Raw genomic sequence first — 7519 nt, forward strand, 5'->3', positions numbered from 1 at the left:
TTATTTTGTATACCATGCCCAATCATAATTCAATAGTAATTGAGGTTTTGAAAAGGATTTTTAGTTATTTTTTACATATGATTTTGTTTCTTATTTATTCCATCAGCATCTAAACCCCAAGGCCAAGGTTTGAATTGTAACAAATTTTAAAAATAAAAGGTGATCTTTAATTAACAATAAGTATTTAATTAAAATGAATTTATTAGACATTTTAATTAGGCCTAAATAAATAAGTAGTGTGTTTTCAGCATGTTTAGTTCCCCGCCTAACTCTAAGAAGTATAGGAGCCGACCCTCAATATTTTTTCTGCTAATATCTTTCCATGAGTAAACTACTGTATGTATACTTTAAAATGCAGGCTTCATATTTTAGCGGCTTTGGTGCAGACAACAATGCACTAATTCATGAATACTGCTAAGAAATCATTTACATATTGATATATACAATACACCGCACATACATGTGTAGCGCTAATTTATGATTATGCCAACCCAGTGATTATGCTAAATTTTGAAAGCACCAAATTATATACACATATTACAGTATTTGGAATTCCAGTTTACAATTAGAAATGAAATCCCAATCTTGATCACTTCCATGTTTGAGAAATGCATATCTTACACATATTAATCAGAAATATTTTGACAGTGAAATCCTGGGGGAAAGTGGCAGCGTGCCTGCCAATAAAATGTTAAAATAACCCATATCAAAAAATAATACAGAAAAGTATATTTTTAATATATTTTTAATACATTCATTTTTGTACTTTCTTAAAATAATACAGAAAAAATATATTATTTTCCTATCACAAAAAATTCAGTATATCATTTTTGTATTAAAATTTGACTTTGATTTTGTACAGTGTATTATTTTTGTATTTTTTTGGACTTAGATTATTTTCAGTGTATTATTTTTGTATTTTTTTGGACTTAGATTATTTTCAGTGTATTATTTTTGTATTTTTTCAGGACTTAGTTTTTCCAGATGTATTTTTTCTGTATCAAATTTGAACTTAGTAATTTTACAGAAAAGTCTATACAGTTAGACTGTATCATTTCTGTATTAAATTTGGACTTAATAATTTTACAGACAGTTTGTCTGTATTATTTTTATATCAAATTTAGACTTAGTAATTTTACAGAGTTTGTCTGTATTATTTTTATATTAAATTTGGACTTTGTAAATTTATAGAAAAGACCTTACAGTTACACTGTATTATTTTTATATTAAATTTGGACTTGGTAATTTTACAGAAAGACGGTCAGTATTTTTTGTCTCAAATTTGATTTTAGTACATTTACAGAAAATTACATATATTTGGTCTCTATTTCTTTTTGTTGTTGGGGGGGGGAATTTAGACATATTTTCTATTTACATTTGTCTTTATGAACTTTATAAATTTTAGAGAAATTCCTTGCAAAATGTTTGCTGCTTTTTTTATAAGTTTATAGCATACCCGGTACTTAGAAAATTTTTATTATATATTTTTTTCAGGAATCTTGGTATCCGATTATCTAGAACTTAAATAATTAATTGGTACTAAAATTTATGTTAATCTCAATCAGTGGTAATCCAGAGAAATATTTCCATCTTGGGCATGAAGATTTTACAGCAGGTTTACATTGACTTTTCAGCGGGTTTACATCTTTCACGTGTTTACATCTATCACACAACAGGTGGTCTTGCAGGCTAACAAATGATTGCATCATACTACAATTCAGAAATTACGTGATTTACCTTTGCACATGGAAAGTCCCAACTAGCTATTACCATGCATACGATGTTTTCTTCAGATTTTAGTATATATGTGCATTTTTTTCACTCAGAGAAGGAATCATATTCAAATTATCCTAAATAAATTTCAAGAAATGAGCTTACAATGTTCAAGTCTAGAAAGGGATGTGCAAGTAGTAGGTTTCCTAATTAAATCATCAGTGTGTTTAAGATAGATATTTACACTAGAGAAAGTTAGCTGAAACATGTGCAAAAATTATTAAAGTTTGGAAGTATTAATTTTTTTAACCTGCTTGGACTGTGTTATTTGTGTAGTAGTACAGACAATTTAATTAAACATAAAAAGAAAATAATTTTTTCCAGGGAAGGAGGGGGGGGGGCATTTTTGGAAAATACATGTAGAGACTATTCTCTTTACTTGGAAAATATTCTACCAACATTATCAAGTGAAAATTGATCTTCCCCCCCCCCCCCCCCCCCCCCAAAAAAAAATTAATGCCATGTATAAATTTGTTTTGAAAAAAAAATGGCTTAAATAAGAAAAATTGACCCTCTGAGCTTGTAAAATTTATCAGTTCATTCAAAGAAACTAACTTAGTTTGTTGTTTTTTAGCCTTTTGTCACATCACATTCAGTTTTTGGTACAAAGTATGTTGTTTTTATTCAGATAAAATATCAGTTTTTCTTCAACTCTGTGTTTAATTCTACTCTCAGTTTAAAAAAAAAAACGATCCTGATTTTAATTAGTTAATAATTTACAAGTTAATTATCTTTGATCTTGGGCTAATTCTTGCATAATCAATGCAATCAAATGACAGTTTCTCAAGTTAAATCTTCTACCCTGACAGCCTGAGGCATGTTAATTAGCCAGGTGGCTGTGTTTGCGTTCAAGCGTGAAGTGATTTCCTGTCGTGAATTCACACTTGGTTGCGTTATGTAAACAAGAGATTATCAGTATGCACTGAATAAACAGAACAGCTAAGGAATATTGCCTACACTGGGAATATTTATTAATTTTTTGTTAGGAAAAAAGGACATGGCGCCGAGAAAAGGGGGCATGGCTCTGTGCCTTGCTATTTTGCTTTAGATTTAACACTAAATTGATCCCTCTTCTTGAACTTTATGGTCTATTTTACAGGTCAACTTGTATAATAAAAAAAACAAAAACAAAACAATATGGCTGACCAGAAATCTTTCTCATCTGTAATCGGAAAATTTCTTAAAAACAAAAATAACGATTATAAGAAATGATTCCTAATAATTATTCTAGTAATGATCAAGGGTTTATTAAACTGATTCCATATTACTTATTAGACTTCGTACATAAATACATTTCCTTAGACTGTTAAAAATATTTTATATTTAAATATCGGCAATCTTCGTAAATAAGGAGCTATTTGATTGGTCAGATTTTAAAATTTTTCTTTGCTTTTCTCTGATTGGTTAACGGTAATTTACCCACGCCATTTTGAAAAATAGATCGTCGAACCGAATTGAGAGAGTTGGTGATGTTTGATAAAATTTAGCAAATATTCGCCCTTGAAATTGGTAGAAAATAGATGTTTAACTACAGCATGTAAGCATGGATCACATTTATAAACAAAGAAAAGCGAAAACGGAAGGAGGTTGGCGTTTTTCAAGCATCATGCCCTGGCTTTCCTGGTGTAAACAACGCCATATGCGGTAAGAATTTACATAAAATAGCACAGTTGTTTCAATTTTTAAAATGTGAAATGTAGATTAATAAATGTTTCCTTTTATAACCAATTCATAGTAGGTCAAATTAAATGCAGATATATTGGATTTGTGGCGAAAGACAGTTTTGTTATGCTACTTTCTATCTTGAATTGTATGGATAATTACGGGCTTTCAATGGCAAATGATATTATTTACATGGACCAAAATGACTTAAAAATTAATTTCACCCTATCCCTCAGGCCTAAACATGGAATAATAACAGATAAAATCATCTTGGCATACAACCATTTAAAATTTGAAATGTGAAAGGGGGGGGGGGTAATCATTGCAACTAAGCTTCATGGATTTATGGTTTAGCATACTTATAATTTATTTCAAAAATGACTTGAGAAGAAGGTGGTAAGAAGGATTTTTTTGGGGCACAAACTAATTATTTTTTATATCAATATATGATGATCTGTATTTCCCTTACCCAATATCATTTTAAATTTTCAAATCAAATGCCCCCCCCCCTTCCCCCAATAAAGGGGGGGGGGGGGGGGGGGGGGGGGGGGGGGGGGGGGGGGGGGGGGGGGGGGGATAACGGCTCAATTTGTAGAATATTTTGCCATGAAAAATTCCAATGAGGTGTATTGACAGTTTTATATTTTCATTTTTTAATGCTCTGTATTTCTACCTGTTCTGCAAAACATTTATCAGTATCGTTACTTTTACAGTTTGAGTGCCTCTGCAGAGCCATAGAAGAAAAGCTGATTAGTTATAGAGGAATAGGACACCCACCCACCCTACCCCTTGAAGCATTACAGGTGTGTAACATTGACAATATCAGCTAATCATGTGAAGATTTCTTTTTGTGTGTGTCTGTGCATCTAATTTTGATATACCCTGGTACATTTTGATATTCTATTTTGTAGATTATGCAGGACCAAGCAGGATGACAGTGAGAAAACTGGAGATGTACTTCTTCAACAAAGTAAAGTGCTGTGCAAAAGAAACCCCAAAGCAGAGAGAAGATCTAGACTTTTGAATTCATATCTCATTATAAATGTACAATTTACAAAGACAATAAGATTGCATAAAACATGACTTAGAAATGAGGACAATGGAAGAGTGAATACTGTATGTAAGACAGAAAAGATCAAGATTATTGCACAAAAAGTAACTAAATCAGTAATCTAAAACCATTTCTCTTTAAAATCTGATTGAAAGCTGCATTTAAGAACAAGTTTTTCACGTTTTTAGTACTTTTCTAGGCACTGCTTTGTATTATTTAAAGCTTTTTTATGTACTTTTTGTCTATCATTCTTGTACCTTTTTTGAACTCCTAAATGTATTTTTTTTGTATTTTTCAGAATGTATTATTTTTAGATTTTTTTGTTTTAAATGCGATTTTAATACAGAAATAATAGACTGATACAAACTTAATACATTTTGTATTACTTTCCTATTTTTTTTTCAAGGTGCTCCAAATAATACAGAAATAATAGACTGATACAAAATTAATACATTTTGTATTATTTTCCTTTTTTTTTTTCAAGGTGCTCCAAATAATACAGAAATAATAGACTGATACAAAATTAATACATTTTGTATTATTTTCCTATTTTTTTTTTCAAGGTGCTCCAAATAATACAGAAATAATAGACTGATACAAAATTAATACATTTTGTATTATTTTCCTATTTTTTTTTCAAGGTGCTCCAAATAATACAGAAATAATAGACTGATACAAAATTAATACATTTTGTATTATTTTACTATTTTTTTTTTAAGGTGCTCCAAATAATACAGAAATAATAGACTGATACAAAATTAATACATTTTGTATTATTTTCCTATTTTTTTTTTCAAGGTGCTCCAAATAATACAGAAATAATAGACTGATACAAAATTAATACATTTTGTATTATTTTCCTATTTTTTTTTCAAGGTGCTCCAAATAATACAGAAATAATAGACTGATACAAAATTAATACATTTTATATTATTTTTATATTTTTTAGTTCTTCTTTAAATTGTATTATTTTTGTACTTCAGATATGGATTTAATACAGAAAAAATACAAGAGTACAGAAAAAATACATCAAGTGTATTATTTTTGTATTTTTACTGATAAATAAAGTATATTAAAAATATATTTTTTTGTGTTTCATTTCTAAGAAAGTGTATTATTTTTGACCTAATTTGGAACCAAGATAAAAAGGGTTCCAAATTTGGTCATTAAAAATATACTTTTTTTGTATTATTTTTGTATTATTTTAATCTATTATTTTTATATTTATTTTCGATATGGGAAAATAAAAATGTTTTTCCTACCTACCTACCCTATCTTTTCTAAGGTTAAAATAGGAAACACTATCTATTTATCTTGGCCTTAGCAAAATAAAAAAAAAATACTTATGATACATCGATAATGATGGTCTAAAATCATGAAAATATTTTCAGTAGGGCAATCAGGATGAATGTAGAACACGGTGCAGGTGAAAGATAATGAAGGCAAATGGACACTATGCAAACCAACGCATGCGAAGAAATATATACAAGTAGGAAGAATGACTTGATAAAAAAAAACGATAACTAAATCAAGCTTTTTTTGGAAGAATTAAACATGTTAAACATGTTAAATAATCTAACCAAGCTAAGAAATTTTAGCTACGTAAATCTATAAATGTACTGATTTCAATGGACCTTTTGAAAAGGTGGAGTTCTCTGTGATACATTTCTGACACTGAGTCAGTGTGTGACTGACATCGTTTATAAATACACGTACAGTTTAAGTCAGATTAACTTTTACAATTAATTCGCACACACAGGCCTCACTAAACAACTAAAGACCAGACAGTCGCACCGTCTAGCATAATTTGTATGGGCATGAGGAGGATAGTCGCGTTTCACAAAAAATGGGGACAAGCCTTAAACGCTTACCATATCGGATATCCCGGGGGTGCTGAATTCATATAAGTCCGTAGTTTGTTCTTACAAGATAGCCATTAGGCCTATAAACAAGATACAATTAAAAAAAAAAAATAACCGAGGTCTAGGTCGGGTCAAACTTTCCCAAAGTTTTACGTGCATTCATTATTAAATGTTACTTTACGAACGTCTGTAAGAAATAACTGCATGCATGATTTACGTAGTTAAATTAAGTTTTCAGCCTATAATATCTTTAAAATATGATAAAAAATCTACTTACCACATATTCTCGGAGCAGCCATTGCCCGCAATAAATTGGTATCATATGGGGACCAGTTTAAATTCCGCTGCGTTCCGAATGAACATTTCCCAGCATCCTCAACCATTCGTTTTACGGTGCAGTGAGAAAATTACTGCGAGTCAATTTTACGGACTTATGGGGATTTTTTCAAAAATGACCACAAATCGAATAAATATTATCAGTAGAACACGTAGAATTCAAAAAACCCCATGACCATATTTGTGGGGAACGAGAGAGTTCCCCACAATTCTGAACTTTCCCCATAAGAAAGGTCCTTTGTCAGGTGTGAGTTCCCCACAAGTCGGTGAGCGCGAGTGCTCTCTCTCTCTCTCTCTCTCTCTCTCTCTCTCTCTCTCTCTCTCTCTCTCTCTCGCTCTCTCTCTCTCTCTCTCTCTCTCAATTCATTCTAAATATGTACCAAATAATAATCTACGCATCATACATTTTTTTCAATGTCTATATGTACTTGTAATTATACCTTGACCTATGGAGAGAACGATCATAGGCATTTATGCCTGCTCTTCAATCCATTTCTTATTGAATAAAATATATCTTAAACTAAAGAGCTTTAAATACTTAGGTAATATTTCGATGGTTGATTATAGTGAATAATGTACATAAGTATCCCTACCTGTGCTTCATACATGGTAATTTAATACATGAATTTGTCAATTCAATATATTTTTCAATGACGAATGTAGAGGTCATTATTGTTGAAAAATCAAGAAACTTCCTGTTTAAAAAAGCTTGCAGTGAGCGGAAAAATGTCCTGGTTGTGTCAGCAATTGCTACAATTTACTTACTAATTGAAAAGAAGTACTAACAGCTAAGAAGTGAAAAAGAAGAATCCACGCAGACACGTTTTGCTGATTT

General features: G+C 30.6%; 1 long non-coding RNA gene across 1 annotated transcript; it reads left to right on the top strand.

Moving 5' to 3' along the window:
* Positions 1-3283: 3283 nt before the first annotated feature.
* Positions 3284-4491, top strand: LOC134247534 (uncharacterized). Its single transcript, XR_009987876.1, has 3 exons — positions 3284-3417; positions 4149-4238; positions 4347-4491. It is a non-coding gene; the product is annotated as an uncharacterized LOC134247534 (long non-coding RNA).
* Positions 4492-7519: the final 3028 nt, after the last annotated feature.

This window comes from Saccostrea cucullata, unplaced genomic scaffold (genome assembly GCF_032062105.1).
Source record: "Saccostrea cucullata isolate Sc308-1 unplaced genomic scaffold, CSIRO_AGI_Scuc_v1 ctg20692, whole genome shotgun sequence".
In the NCBI taxonomy this organism is placed as follows: domain Eukaryota; kingdom Metazoa; phylum Mollusca; class Bivalvia; order Ostreida; family Ostreidae; genus Saccostrea; species Saccostrea cuccullata.